Consider the following 16734-nt stretch of genomic DNA (forward strand, 5'->3'; position numbering starts at 1 on the left):
AAATTTAGAGGACACATGTCACTGTGTGCACCGTGTGCTGTGCTGATGTGTATCACAATGACATTCACTTTACTTTTTATGAGCCTTTAACACAGTTTAAGTTTAATTTTTGTTTGTTACGTAAGAGACCTTTTCACCTGTATGTGTGTGAGCATTTCATATATATGTGTGTGTGTGCTTTTCACCTGTATGTATGTGAGCATTTCATATGTGTGAGTTTTCAGTAGGATAAATGCATGCTTGTCAGTTTCATATGTGAATGTGTGTGTGTTTCACGTGTGTTTGTGTAACAAAATTCTGAAATATTTCCTAAACGGCCCCTCATAAAGGTCTGCACTCTCACACACACATAAACCACCATTTATTCACAACTAGTAGTGTCACTTTTCCCATTTTTATTTCCCATATTTTACCTGTCTTATTCCCACAAGCTCACAAGGGTTTTTTTCCGATCTTCTCAGAATTCTTCTCGGAATTCACAGCCTGACAAAAACAACTGCTCTTGCTAAGAAAGCTCACAGATACCACACCCCATACCCAAACTGCCACACATGATTAATAAAGAGCGTGTTATGACACCATAACAATATAACTGTGAATGTGACCACAGCTGGGCCAGTGGTGGCCTAGTGGCCATTCCGGTTCAAATCTGTGCTGTGTTCCACGTTGACAATCACTTCAATTTCCATTGAAAATCAAGTATTTCTCACAGAAAAGTATTGCATGAACACATGTTTATTCCCTTTATGTGGAACAAAACTAAAGCAGGAGCAAAAAAAAGTGACATAATGTCTCAAATATTTCCTGGACAAAAATACTGGCACCATTTCAAAATTGTGGATAAAAAAGATTATTTCAAGCACGTGATGCTCTCCTGGGGCAAGGAACAGGTGTGGACGTGTCAACAGAAGCGACAGGTTGCAACACAGGATTGTCTGAATGTGGATAAGAAGCACCAAACAAGTTTTAAATAAACTCAAGCTGTCCTGCAGCATCAGTCAGTGCAAACTATCCCTCAATGTTTAAATGCACAAGACCTGCCAGGAAGACCATCAGAGTCTGGCCCAGTGGAGCCGTCTCAGCACTCCAGGACTGTTTTGAGTGCACGGACTGGAATATTTTTAGAGAGGCGGCGACCTACAACGCCTCCATTAACCTGGACGAGTTTGCAGAATCTGTGACTTGTTACATCTCCAAGTGCATAGAGGATGTTACAGTCCTGAAGAACATCACCACCAGAGCCAACGAGAAGCCCTGGTTCACAGCACAGGTGCGGAAGTAAAGCTGCCCTCAGAACAGCGAGGGCTAACCTCAGAATCACTTCAACGACACAAAAGACACTCGCAGTCTGTGGCAGGGCATCCAGGCTGTCACTCAGTACAAGCCAGCACCAAGCAGCTGTACGGGGGATGCCACGCTCCCCGAGGAGCTGAACAAGTTCTACGCACGGTTCGATGCACTGAACAACACGCACACGACGAAAGCCATGCCTCCCATCACCGACCAGACCATCACCCTGCCTGCAGCCGATGTGAGGAGAACCCACGAAAAGCTGCAGGTCCAGACAACATTCCTGGTCGTGTGCTGAGAGACTGCGCTGATCAGCTAGCCGAGGTGTTCACAGACGTCTTCAACACTTCGCTGAGCCAGATGATCGTCCCAGCGTGCTTCAAGTCCACCACCATCATCCCAGTGCCGAAGAAATCTCCAGTTTCCTGCCTGAATGACTACCGGCCCATCGCTCTGACCCCCATCACCATGAGGTGCTTTGAGAGACTTGTCATGGCACAGGTGAAAAGCAACCTCCCTCACTCACTGGACCCTCTGCAGTTTGCTTATCGCACAAACAGGTGAACTGAGGACGCGATGTCCACTGCACTTCACCTTTCCCTCTCACACCTGGACAATAAAGACTCTTATGTTAGATTGCTGTTCACCGACTTTAGTTCAGCATTCGACACCATCATCCCCCGGAGACTGTGTGTGGAACTGAGCGAGCTGGGACTGAGAACCTCGCTCTGTAATTGGATACTGGACTTCCTGTCAGAGAGACCTCAGTCCGTCCGAATCGGCGAGAACGTTTCCAGCACCATCAAGCTGAGTACCGGAGCCCCTCAGGGCTGCGTTCTCAGTCCACTTCACGACTGCACCGCCCTGCACAGCTCGAACCACATCATCAAATTCGCCAACGACACGACCGTGGTGGGGCTCATCAGCAACAACGATGAGTCGGCTTACAGAGATGAGGTACAGCAGCAGGCCACCTGGTGAGAACAACCTGTCGCTAAATGTGGACAAAACAAAGGAAATGATCGTCGACTTCAGGAGAACTCGCCCCACACACACCCCACTCAGCATCCACGGCTCCACGGTTGAGACTGTAAAAGACACCAAGTTCCTGGGAGTCCACATCTCAGACAATCTCACTACCAAAAAGGCCCAGCAGCGTCTCCACTTTCTGAGACGGCTGAAGCGAGCAGACCTGTCCCCTCCCACCCTCACCGTGTTTTACAGAGGCACCATAGAGAGTGTCCTGACCAGCTGCATCTCCGCCTGGTTCGGTAACAGCACTGTTGCCGATATCAGGCAGCTCCAAAGGATCATCAAAGCAGCCGGTAACATCATCGGAGCGTCTTTTCCGCCGCTGCAGGACATCTTCTACATCTTCTGCATCAGAAGAGCCTCCTGCATCGTGCTTGACCCCTCACATCCATCACATGGACTTTTTACACTCCTCCCATCCGGCAGACGCTACCGCAGCATCAGGTCTCGATCCTCCAGGATGCATGATAGCTTCTTCCCACAAGCCATCAGGCTCCTGAACACACTACCTGCACTCATACTTCCCCCCACACACACTCGCACTGTGGACTAACTCTGTTGCACCTCTGCACTTTACACCTCATTGCTGCAAATATGCACACGCTGCTATACGGACTACCTCTTCTTGTTGCACTGAAACCAATAACTGTACTATCACTACTGTTGTTTATTTGCACAGTCTAAACATGTATATATCACTGGTCACTTTTTAACACTCATTTTTAGCTAAAATGTATATTTTGTATCTTATTTATTTGTATATTGTATTTCATTGTCTACTTTTATGCTGCACTGTGTAAACTGGAGCCACGTCTTCTCGTCTCTCTGTATATCTGTACAATATATAGAAGAGATGACAATAAAGTTTACTTGACTTGACTTGAAATGAAATGAAACACTATGGCAGGAGACCAGGAGAACCCCACTGCTGACACAGAGACGTAAAAAAGCAAGACTACAGTTTCCCAAAAAGTACTTGAGTAAACCAAAATCCTGTCTTGTGGACAGATGATAGAGCTTTTTGGTAAAGCACATCAGTCTACTGTTTACCGAAAATGGAATGAGGCCTTCAAAGAAAAGAACACAGTACCTACACTCAAACATGGTGGAGGTTCAATGATGTTTTGTGGTTGTCTTGCTGCATCTGGCACTCGGTGCCTTGACTGTGTACAAGGCATCATGAAATCTGACCATTACCAAATGATTTGGGGTCGTACTGTAGGGCCCAGTGTCAGAAAGCTGGGTTTGTGTTTGAGATCTTGGGACAATGACCCCAAATATACTTCAAAACGCACCCAGAAATGGATGACAACAAAGCGCTGGAGGGTTCTGAAGTGGCCATCAATGGGTCCAGATCTAAATCCCATTGAACACCTGTGGAGAGATTTTAAAATTGCTGTTGGGAAAAGGCGCCCTTCCAATATGAGAGACCTGGAGCAGTTTGCAAAGGAAGAGTGGTCCAAAATTCCGGGTGAGAGGTGTAAGAAGCTTATTGATGGCTATAGGAAGTTTTGTGAGACATTATGTCAAATTTGCTTTTGTTTCCTCCTGTTTTTGTGTTGTTCCAATACACATAAAGGGAATAAACATGTTAATATAATACTCTTCCGTGAGAAATACTGTTCTCTACAATGACCATTCATGCTGAGGCAGGACTCCTTCCAGACACGCCCGCTTTCCACAAGACACAGGAAGCAAGTAGAACTATTCAGTCTGTGCGGCGCGGCGTGGGAAGCGGGTGTGCGTTTAATAATCGGTCGTGAGAATACAGTACTAGAAAAAAGTCTGCAGTTTGCGATGAACCCAAGACAGAAGTTGCTTGCGAGGCTGAGTCGAGGTGGGCCTGAGCCCCACCGCTCATAAAGTGGGGTGCTACTTTAGGGAAATTCGAGAATGTGGGAATTCTAAAAAAGATATTTTTTTTTTTTTGCTGGTGTCCTGGAGGAGACAACTACCTTCATTAATAACCAGGAAAAAGCTGGGTGAAAAAGTGGAGAACCGGGACCACAAGTACTGGGTGGGCGTCCTGCCCCTCACACTAAACTATAAATGTCTCTGGATTCTGCTAGCAGCCTTCGTACAGCTTTCAATAAGTTCCGGTAAGTAAGGAATTAAGTGATAATTAGTGCGGGTTTCCTGGCGGTTAATAGGTGAAAGTAAATATAGTGAAGTGATTGTGAAACACTGCAGCACAGAACACAGTGAAACGTGTCCTCTGTATTTAACCTGAGTGAGCAGTGGGCACCATGACAGGCGCCTGGGGAGCAGTGTGTGGGGACGGTGCTTTGCTCAGTGGCACCTTGGTGGATCGGGATTCGATTACGGGGCCGCTTCCTTAACCGCTAGGCCACCACTGTGGGTTTCAGGAACGTGGTTCTGATGGAGGGAAGTAAAACACAGGAAAACGTTGCAGCGAGTCTGTATTGGACAGATTTAGACCCACTGTATAGCAATATAGGCAACTAATTAAAACATTTATGTTGGATGAGAAGATGATTGGGTTTTTGAGTCTCTGGCTCTTTACGTTTATGGCATTTATCAAAATTAATATCTGTAGTTAGTCTTCTCCTCCACCGGCTTCCGTACTGGCAGCCATTACACTTTAAACAGGCGTTACATAAATTCAGTTCCACCATGTTCCCCCTGACGCGCTGATTTCAGATCATGACGTCCACTACAGCGTGTATTGTGTTAAACGCACTAAATGTGATAACGGCGTGTTTATGAGCCGAACGCTGGAGTTTTTATTCGATGTCTCACCGCTGACCGACCTGCTATTTGTGGGAAACCATTGCGAGCTGTGACCACTTTTAATGAACCGGCTAGAACGAGCAGAACAGCATGAAAACACGGGCGGTCACGCTACGTCACTTCCTGCCTCCACCGGAACTTCACGCCTTGGCGTGATGTCACGTGAGACCAGCCCGTGAAGCCGAGTGGCTCTTTAGATTTTTTTTGGTGCTTGTATTAATTTATTACCAATAATAATGTACCATTATAAGTTAAATGAATTACTAACATACAAAATATATAAAGTGGTTTATAAAATAATTCATTTTAAGGTACAAAAACAAAACCATAGCAATTTGCTTGATATGCATTACTTATTTTATTTATGAGAACATATTAAAACTGATTGTAATGTTTAATTTTTCTGCAGAACATCACAGTCTGGAGTTCCAGTCCACAGTACAGCAGGATCTGGACAGATTTAATCAGACGACTGTATTTGACGGTGAAATCGTCTTTTATTGTGATGATAACGGGCTGAGAGACGAACCCAGACAGGACTGGGTCCATCAAACATTCAATACTGAAGATCTGGAGGAAAGACGGGACTTCTGTAGTTATCAGTACCAGGAACAAGTAACACGATTTGAGGAAATCCTGGAAATGATCACTGATACAGCAGGTTGGTAAATTAAAGACTATTTTACCATAGATTAATACACAATACACAAGTTTTTTTTACAATAAGTTACTGAATAATGCATTATAATAAAACATTGTGTTCATTATGTTAAAAAATATATATTTATGGTTCTTTTCATTAACATTTACGGTGTAGAATTATAAATGTCCAGCATCATCTGGTGTTCACTAAAATAATAATTGTTCAATTTTTAACCATAATTCAGAAAGAAATATACTGTAAATTATTGCAGGTTTTGTCCAGAGACGCCGCGGCTGCACTGGCAACAGGTCAGAGGTCACAAGTTTTGACAAATGGGGTCTAAATGGTGACGACTTTCTGACCTTCAACACCACGACCCAAACATGGGAACCTGATTCTGAACTGGCTGCTCCAGTAGCTTCAATCTGGAACCAGAACAGTTACTGGGATCTTGTAGATGGTGAATTCAGCCAGAACTGGTGCAGAAAAATCCTTCATGTGTTTGTAGAGAAGAAAGCAGCAGGGAGGAAACATCCAGAAACAGGTAAGAATCTATTACAATACAGAGCTGGTTTTTATCTTACAGAAAGCAGCTCAACAAATTACAACACTGTCATAATTACTATTTAATGGTGTGTTAAAAATTGTGCTTCACTTTATTCTAACTGTCCTACCTCATTCTATCTAGTGCTCTATTGATTTAAAAAAAACTTAATTTCTTGTTACAGATGTATTAGACAAAGAGACCATCACCGTTTGGAACTGGACGAAAGTGGTCGTGGTCGTGGTCGTGGGTCTGGTGCTTGTTCTTTTCTGCCTTGTTGCCTGTTACATCAGACGAAATGAAAGATGTCAAGAGCTGATCAGAGGTAAGACTGATGGAAGTCAAATCCTGAATTGTCAAGGTACCACAAACACACACACACACACACATACACACACTGCTACACACTGCTAACCAAGTACCTTTCATGGCTGCACTGCTCACTTATCAGGATCATGTTCACTAGGCAGGGTCATAGGTCAGCAGCAGATTTGTAAGTTGAGTGGGTGAAGATTTGGCCATAAAGGTGATAAAATTATACATGTGTGTGTGTAGAGCTGCTCTTGTATTCATGGTTGTTCCAACTTTCCTTAAAGGGCAACATCACATCAGGAACGTTGAAGAGAACAATAACCGTCTTCTCCATGGCTGAGGTGGCTCCTCACCAGAAGACACTGACAAGCAGACAGTGAATGAAGTCTGTTCATCTAACAGCAGTTCAGGTTCTGTAGAATTACAAGAAGTACCTTTCTCTGGCGAAGTTCTGCTCCATTCTCCTGGCCGAAAACAGGGGAAACAAAAGGCCGCAGGCGTGTGGTGATTGCCAGAAGACCAAACAACATAACACACAATAATTGCAGAGTCCACAAAAGAATGTCGCAGCCGCTTTAAACAGGTGAGTCCCCAGGTGCCGTCTGTTGGGATGGTTGTTGTGGCACGAGCTGAATTCTGTGTGACACCGGATGTTATACCATCCATTCTGTTAATAGTACAGAATAGAATGAAACATGGTGGCGGCGGTGCTTTGTTTCTTGAAGAAGAGCACAGAGATTTACTAGACACAACGCGAGACTACGGCAGACTGGCCGAGAGAGCGGAGAGTTCAGGCGCAGAGCGGATGGAAAACTCGTTGGGACTGAGACCGCCAGCAAACCTTTGCTTGGACTCAACTAATCTGGCGAAATCATGGAAAACGTGGAAAGAAGAGTTTATGCTGTATCTCACTTTGGCGGATGCCGGCGAAAACGTGACACTGAAAGTTCTCAGCTATCTCATTGGGGAGACGGGAAGAGATCTTTGTCACCGGATTGGACTGAGGACCGATTGATAAGTACTTTGGATGATCATCGTAATCCAAAAGTGAACGAGGCAGTTGAGAGGTACCGTTTTTTGTCAGGAATCAGTTTTCGGAAGAGAAAGGTGATAAATATGTGTTGGAAAATATATATAAGTTATCATGCAATTACCTTTTATTTCCTTTTTGACATTTATATCTCACATGTATTAAACTGTATTATTCTTTTTAATATGCGCACTATATTTAATCATTAGTCTCTTGGATGAGAAACTGGTGGGCTAAAGGTTGTTTGCAGAACAGAATGACCGCGACTTGATAAGAGGAGGCCTGCAGCCGCAGCGAAGCAAGAAAACAAGAAGACCTTGCCGATGGAGCGTCTACCAAGAGACAACCCTACATGCAAATTATAAGCTTATATGGTGTGATCCTGTGATGAATGTACCGCCCTTTATTAAATAAAAAGAGAAGAAGCGGAAGAGACGGCAGAGCTTTTGGAGGCATGGTTGTCTCTGATCGCTCTCCTTGCAAGTAAAAAGAACTCAACTGCTTCGTGTCATATCTCTCTATTTTATAAGTGTTGGATAAGATGGATAACTCTAACAATATGTAACGGACTTAAGAATGCTCGCCAGTACGTGCAATTTCTGCCAGATGAAAGACTCTCTGATCCACGATAGAATTGTTTGTCAAGAGAAAACAGCTGAACAATTGAAGGGTGAGTGGCAGAGGAGGTGCGAAAAGGTCATAAATAAACAGAAATGTCCTGCATATGGAAAAAAGTGCAAAAAATGTGGAAAAGACAATCATTATTCTGCCTTGTGCAGGCTGTAAGTTGGCCTATAGCGCCCTCTAGCGGCTGTCTCGTCATATTATTTTGGTTACTCTGAAAACGGGAGAATAAGAATCCAGATGGCGGAACATAGTGCCGAAGCATTCCCGTATTGAGCAAGAATTTTGTTGCTCTGGACAAGAATTGTCTGTAAGTATTGGTTATGACGAGATAAGCACTTTCTTTTTGTTTTGTGTTTACAATATAATTATTTGTATATTAGTAGCGTTAGAAATGTGTATTTTGTGTTAGTTAGTTTTCAATAAATCAGCACAGAAAAGCAAATACAAGTCTGTTTATTGGAGCATCGTCATCTCGCCGTCTAGCTGGTGGAGACTAGAAAACCCAGAGCGAGGGCAGCATAGTAAAAAGACAACTAGCGCAACGAGCACAACCACGAGGAGATATCCAGCACACCAACCATGAGCCTTCGATCGGGGAATCAATATGGCTTGGCTCTTCTAGAAGAGGAAAAAACACAAGACCAAATGGAAACAGAACAATTGGATAACGCGAGTAACACAGACACACAGTCAAGGTCTTCTCGCTCGCATGCATCCAAACGTTCCACAACAAGTTCTGCAGCACTAAAAGCACGGGCAAAGGCAGTAGCTGCACGTGCGCAGTTAGCATATTCAGAAAAAGAAGCAGCCATAATGAAACAGAAAACGGAACTTGAGGCTCATTTACATGTTTTGAGTTGTGAAAAAGCTGTTGCAGTTGCTGAAGCTGAGGCTGCAGTTTATGAAGAGGACGAGGTTCTCTCAAAAAGCGTACTGAGTCAGGATATAGCGGGAACACCTGTCGGTCCAGTACAACGCACAGCAGAGTACGTACAAAAACATTCAGACATTTGCTATGAAGGATTCGCACTGCAAGTTGATCCATCCACCCGTCACAAAGCTGCGCATGAGCAAACTGAAAAGGATATGTACACAGTAATGAAAAATAACAGCTCTCACACGGCAGAGAAGGTCGGGATCAAAGTGGAGGACCAAACACAGCAGAAAGGGAGACTGAATCCCCCCAAACTGTATCCGTACGACACTTTTCACACATCAGCAGAGAAACAGGGTGTACAGGACATTACAAGGTACTTGACACGGAGAGAAATGTTAAGTACAGGACCCTTGCAGTTTGATGACCAACCAGAGAACTACTGGGCATGGAAGGCGTCATTTCAAAATGCTATTAAAGATTTGCAGGTTACACCTCAAGAAGAGTTAGATGTAATGATTAAGTGGCTTGGAGTTGAGTCTGGTCAGCGGGCCAAAAGAGTTCGCTCAGCACACGTGTTCAACCCAGCAGCAGCTCTCGAACTTGTGTGGCAAAGACTCGAAGAATGTTACGGATCTCCTGAGATAGTGGAAAACGCACTGCTAAAAAAGATTGATCAGTTTCCTAAACTCAACAGCAAAGACAACACAAAGTTAAGAGAGTTGGGTGACGTTTTGCAGGACATTGAATGTGCAAAAGATGGAGGATACCTACCGGGACTTTCGTATTTGGACACGGCTCGCGGAGTCAACCCCATTGTGGACAAATTACCATATGGATTACAGGAAAAATGGATTGCAACAGGAGCAAAGTACAAGGAGGAATACAGAGTCGCCTTTCCCCCTTTCAGCATCTTTTCAAAGTTTGTAAGACAACAAGCCAAAATAAGAAATGACCCAAGTTTTGTCATCATACCTCCTGCTAACACCAACTTCAGAAGAGAGAAAAGCTTTAAAGACAGCAACAGGCAAGTGGTTAATGTACACAAAACAGACATCCCTACGGAAGCTAGTGGAGCTCAAAATAGGTACAGTGTGCTTACAGAGAGTCCAGACAAGTTGTGCCCTATACATAAGAAGCCTCATCCACTTAAGAAGTGTAAAAGCTTCAGAGCAAAACCCATGGACGAGCGTAAGACATTTTTAAAGAACAACAGAATTTGTTTTAAATGTTGTGGCTCTACTCAGCATTTAGCAAGGGATTGCAGGGTGCAAATAAAATGCACAGAGTGTGGCAGCGACAGACACTTGGCAGTGCTGCATCCAGGTCCACCCCCTGCTCCAGCTGAGAGTACTCAGGCCGATAAAGAGGATGGTGGGGAGACACAGGATAATTTGAATGTCTCAGTCGTTTCTAAATGCACAGAAATCGGTGGTGATGCAGATAGACCACATTCCTGCTCAAAAATAAGCCCTGTGTTAGTCTATCCAGACGGCAAAAGAGAACAGGCAAAAAAGATGTACGCAGTGCTTGATGAACAAAGTAACAAGTCACTAGCTAAGTCTCAGTTTTTTGAGCTTTTCAATATGAAGACATACTCAAGCACCTACAAACTCAGAACATGCTCAGGAATGTCGGATAATGTTGGAAGAACAGCATCTAACTTTATGATTGAGTCAGTAGACGGCAGAGTTAAGCTCCCACTTCCAAATCTGATCGAATGTGACATGATTCCAGATGACAGAACAGAGATCCCATCTCCACAAGTTGCTATGAAGTTTCCACACTTGCAGAAGATAGTTGAAAAGGTACCTCCTGTAGAAGAACAAGTACCTATTCTATTGCTCTTGGGAAGAGACATTATACAGGTACACAAGGTGAGAGAGAAAATCAATGGGCCACACAACATGCCTTACGCACAGCGTCTAGATTTAGGCTGGGTTATAGTTGGGGAAGTCTGCATGGGGAAGATGCATAAACCAACTAATGTGAAGGTTCTCAAAACACATGTTCTTCAGAACAGCCGTGCTTCTTATCTCTGCCCATGCCCCAACACGTTCCAGATCAAGGAGTCAGGTGGTTACAACTACCAGTGTAATACCACATCTACCCCTCAAAACAACGCTAACCAACTTGGAGAAATGTTTTTTCACACAACAACAGATGATGACAAACCGGCTCTGTCAGTAGACGACAAGGACTTCATTGATATTTTGGAAAAGGAAGTGTATCAAAACGAAGGTAATAGCTGGGTGGCACCTTTGCCATTTCGCTGTCCGAGACCACAGCTTCCAAGTAACAGAATGCAAGCACTTAAACGCCTCCAGTGCCTCAGAAAAACACTGGATCGCAACCCAGAAATGACAAGACAGTACATAGAGTTCATACAAAACATGCTGGACAATGACCATGCAGAGCTCGCACCTCCTTTGGACTCAGACAAAGAACACTGGTACTTACCATCCTTCGGTGTGTACCACCCTCAGAAACCAGACCAGTTGAGAGTTGTGTTTGACTCAAGTGCAGAGTTTGAAGGACATTCCCTTAACAAGGTATTGTTAAGTGGACCCGACTTAAACAATACACTACTAGGTGTCCTTATGCGTTTCAGGAAGGAGCCTGTAGCGTTTTCAGCTGATGTACAGCAAATGTTTTATTGTTTTGAAGTGAGAAAGGATCATAGGGACTATTTAAGATTCCTTTGGTATGAAGACAATGATCCTAAGAAAGGCATTTGTGACTATAGGATGAAGGTTCATGTGTTTGGAAACAGTCCCTCTCCAGCTGTAGCTATTCACTGCATGAGGCGTGCTGCAGTCGAGGGAGAAAAGGAGCATGGACATGATGCAAAGCAGTTTGTCATGAGACACTTTTATGTGGACGATGGCCTTGCGTCCACAGAAACAGCAGAAGAAGCTATCAAGGTACTCACAAGTGCGCAAAGCATGCTGGCGCAATCAAACCTAAAGCTACACAAAATAGCTTCTAATGACCATAAAGTAGTGGAAGCATTTCCTGCTGCAGAGAGAGCAAAGGATCTAAAAGACTTGGATTTAGAAAAGGACAACATACCCCTGCAAAGGAGTTTAGGGGTACTGTGGAACCTTGAAAATGACTGTTTTACCTTCCACGTCACTACTGAACAAAAACCATTCACCAGGAGAGGTGTCTTGGCCATTGTGAACAGCTTATACGATCCGCTAGTTTTCGTGTCACCCATCACAATGCAGGGAAAAGCTCTTCTCCGTGAACTATCTACAGGGCAAGAGGACTGGGATGAACCACTTCCTGTGGATAGAGAAGAGGAATGGAACAAATGGAGGGACTCATTGAAGGATCTTGAGCAGCTACAGATACCAAGGTGTTATCTTCCATTCTCACAGGCTACTGCAGTGAAAAAGGAGCTGTGCATATTTTCAGATGCCTCCACCATGGCCATAGGAGCAGTGGCATATCTGAGAGCTCTCGAAAGTGAAGGTCAGTGGCATACAGGTTTCATAATGGGCAAGTCCAAAGTAGCCCCCCGACCTGCCCACACTGTCCCTAGATTAGAGTTATGTGCAGCGGTTTTAGCTGTAGAGATGTACGAGCGGATCAGAGATGAGATGGACATTGAACTGGATACTGTTAGATTTTTCACGGATAGTAAAATCGTCCTTGGTTATATACACAACAACACAAGAAGGTTCTACACTTACGTTGCTAACCGAGTGAGCAGAATCAGAAAGACCACACATCCAGCACAGTGGGTTTACATACCTACCACATTAGCTTCCACCAACTGGTTCAGTGGTCCTTCTTTTTTGACGATACATGACACAGAGACATCTTACTGTGACACCTTTGCTCTGATCGACCCTGGCATAGATGCAGAGATCAGACCTGATATCAAAACTCTTGCTACCAATACCTCAGTAAAACAGCTAGAGCCATGTCGTTTTGAAAGATTCTCTCAATGGATGAGATTATGCAACACTATTGCATCACTAAAACGTGTGGCGGCATCATTCAAGAAAACAGACACAGAAAGTAAAGGTTGGAAGTGTTTAAATAATACTAACACAGTAGATGAAGTGTCTAAAGCTGCTAAGTTTATCATTCACACAGTAGAAAATGAAACGTTCAAAGACGAGTACAGATGCATAAACGCAGACCAGCCACTTCCAAAACAAAGTTGTCTCAGGAAGTTAAATCCTGTCATTGATGACGAAGGACTCCTCAGAATAGGAGGGCGCTTGGTACTTGCTAACCTAACTAAAGATGAGAAACATCCACTCATCATCCGTAATGCTCATCATGTAGCTGTCCTTCTTGTTAGATACTATCATGACAAGGTGGCGCATCAGGGGCGTCATATAACAGAAGGAGCGCTCAGAGCAGCTGGATTTTGGATTATCGGCAGTAAACGTCTTGTCTCTTCTGTCATTTACAAGTGTGTTCTCTGTCGAAAACTTAGAGGACGATTGCAGACACAAAAAATGGCAGATTTACCTGTTGACCGGCTGTTACCCATGCCACCATTCACAAGTGTAGGGCTGGACGTCTTTGGTCCCTGGACAGTTACTACACGTCGTACTAGAGGAGGAACTGCAGACAGTAAACGCTGTACTTTTCACCTGCATGTCTACAAGAGCTGTACACATTGAGCTCATTGAATCAATGTCAACATCCAGCTTTATTAAAGTTTAAAAGTGAAGTGATTGTCACATGTGATACACAGTGCACAGCATTAGCTTCCACCAACAGCACACAGTGCACACAGTGAAATTTGTCCTCTGCATTTATCCCATCACCCTGAGTGAGCAGTGGGCAGCCATGACAGGCGCCCGGGGAGCAGTGTGTGGGGACGGTGCTTTGCTCAGTGGCACCTCAGTGGCACCTTGGTGGATCAGGATTCGAACCGGCAACCTTCTGTTTACGGGGCCGCTTCCTTAACCGCTAGGCCACCACTGCCACCAGCAGGTTTTATGCATGGTATGGAGACAGATGCACCTCCGACACCCAGCTCAAATTCTCCGTTCTGATAGAGGAACAAATTTTGTTGGAGCATGCAATCAGCTGAAAATTGATTACCAGGACACAGGTCTAAACTCTTACCTACAGGAGAAAGGATGCACATTCCTCACATATGGGTGGATCATGGGAGAGACTCATTGGGGTTGCTAGGCGCATCCTCGATGGAATTCTTTTGAAAGCTGCACACGTTCAACTCACACATGAAGTGTTGAGTACATTCATGGCGGAAGTAATGGCAATTTTGAATGCAAGACCACTCGTACCAGTGTCAACAGACCCAGACAAGCCAAACCTCCTAACTCCAGCAATGCTTCTTACCCAAAAGACTAATGCAGTATCTGCACCAACAGGAAGCTTTGCACCTCCAGACCTCTACACAAAGCAATGGAAGCAAGTGCAGTGTCTGGCAGACTCTTTTTGGAAACAGTGGAAAAGTGAATGACTCTACAGCAAAGAAGAAAATGGACTGATGATAAGCCAAACATAAATGTTGGTGACATTGTGTTATTGAAAGATGCTCTCACACATAGAAATGACTGGTCTATGGGAAAGGTTGTGAGAACCTTTGAGAGCAAGGACAATAAGGTTCGAAAAGCAGAAGTGAAGGTTGTTAAAGACGGCAATGTAAAAGTGTTTTTGAGACCCATTGCTGATATGGTTTTGCTTTTAGCAGATGATAAATAAGGTTACTAGACCTGTACACTGTTTTAACTGTTCAAATGTTCATGTAAAAGGTTACATGTAAGTAGCACAATTATATTGTACTAGGTGGGGAGTATTCTGCCTTGTGCAGGCAGTAAGTTGGCCTATAGCGCCCTCTAGTGGCTGTCTCGTCATATTATTTTTGGTTACTCTGAAAACGGGAGAATAAGAATTCAGATGGCGGAACATAGTGCCGAAGCATTCCCGTATTGAGCAAGAATATAATTATTTGTATATTAGTAGCGTTAGAAATGTGTATTTTGTGTTAGTTTGCTGTGCGCATGTAACGAGCTAATTTGCTATCTTATTTAGCTGATCGTCACATTTGAATTTTTTCAGTTTTACGATGGTCATAGAGAAGGCAATGGTCAGAGGCCATTCTTCAATAAAGCAGCACAGAAAAGCAAATACAAGTCTGTTTATTGGAGCATCGTCATCTCGCCGTCTAGCTGGTGGAGACTAGAAAACCCAGAGCGAGGGCAGCATACTAACGCTGCTTAATATCTTGCTAACTAAGACTAGCTATGCTAACACTGCTTAATATCTTGCTAAATATCACTTGCTATGTTAACACTGCTTAATATCTTGCTAAATAACACTTGTAAATATCTTGCGACTGCATTGGCACCACCAATTTGTGTGTATTCACTCACACGGAGATCGGTAAGCTTTATTTTGCATATACGCTGTAAAAGGGGTTTTGGATTTTATGGTGTATTTTAGAAGTATACCTTTCTGTCTACATTTGTCTGGACCCTTTTAAAGGAGTTTTTCATTGCTGTAACGAGGAAACCATTTTGTGGATGAACAAGGTGAGTTGTTTTCTCGGTTTAAATACTACTAATTAGAAACTGCTGGAACATTTGTAGTTTGAAATGTGCATTTGAATGCGTGTAAATTATGAGGTCATATTAAGTGAACAGGGATTATTTGATACTTGCAGCATTGTGAATAGCTCTCTACTTCCATACATACAGATTTGCAAAAGTAATGTAGAATTCGAATTATTTCAAAGTAGGTTTGAAAAAGTAAATACCCACTTTCAACATATGCCAATTTTTTTGTTGCACTAGTAGTTTTGTTTAAAGCCACTTTAAAATGCTTTGGAAATGCAAGTACTGCTCTGCTATCTGGCAGAAGAGCACAGATTTTTAAACATTACAGGCCAAAACATGGAAGTTATGCAAGAACTAAGAATCACATTTGCTCTTAGACAAGAAGAGGTTGTAAAGGATGAGCCTCACATCAAGCAGATGATCCAACGCTGGCCAGCACTTTTCACTGAAAGCAGGTTTGTGAATTTGTCCTTTAAGGTTTTTTTCTTATTTCTTTTTCATACATCATGTTCAGAAAGGTGTATTTGTGTTATAAATAACTCAAAACTGAGCATATTTAATATTTTTCAGGTTTACCTGGAATTTAACAGGATTGTTGGTAGAAATCTTGATGGGTTGTGTCCAAGTTTGATGGAAATTTTCAAGAGGAAGACAGGTCAGATAGGAAAGCAATTAGCTGACCTGCTACAACACACAACAGTGGGTTAATATTTCTCTTTTCTTCTTGTAATGGTATTGATGGTTAGTTCAATACATAAACTTGTTCTCCCATCTTCCCTTGTGGTATTTCTCTATATGGACAAATAAACTGATATAAGATATATTTCCTTTGTTCTACATTCAAGTGTGTTTTATACCTCTTTACAGAGCACAGAGCCAACAGCCATTAGATGCCTTGTCCTGAGAGGACTTCCAATCATTCTTGGAGAATTCGGACATAATCATGTTCTTCAAGAGCAGTTCAGTGACTAAACGCTTTCTCCATTTGTACCATTCAAATATGAAATTGTGTAATATACCACCTACTGTCACAACATGAAAGACACCAATATATAAACACACACAAATAGCTTGTTT

Source organism: Denticeps clupeoides, chromosome 9 (genome assembly GCF_900700375.1).
Source record: "Denticeps clupeoides chromosome 9, fDenClu1.1, whole genome shotgun sequence".
NCBI lineage: Eukaryota > Metazoa > Chordata > Actinopteri > Clupeiformes > Denticipitidae > Denticeps > Denticeps clupeoides.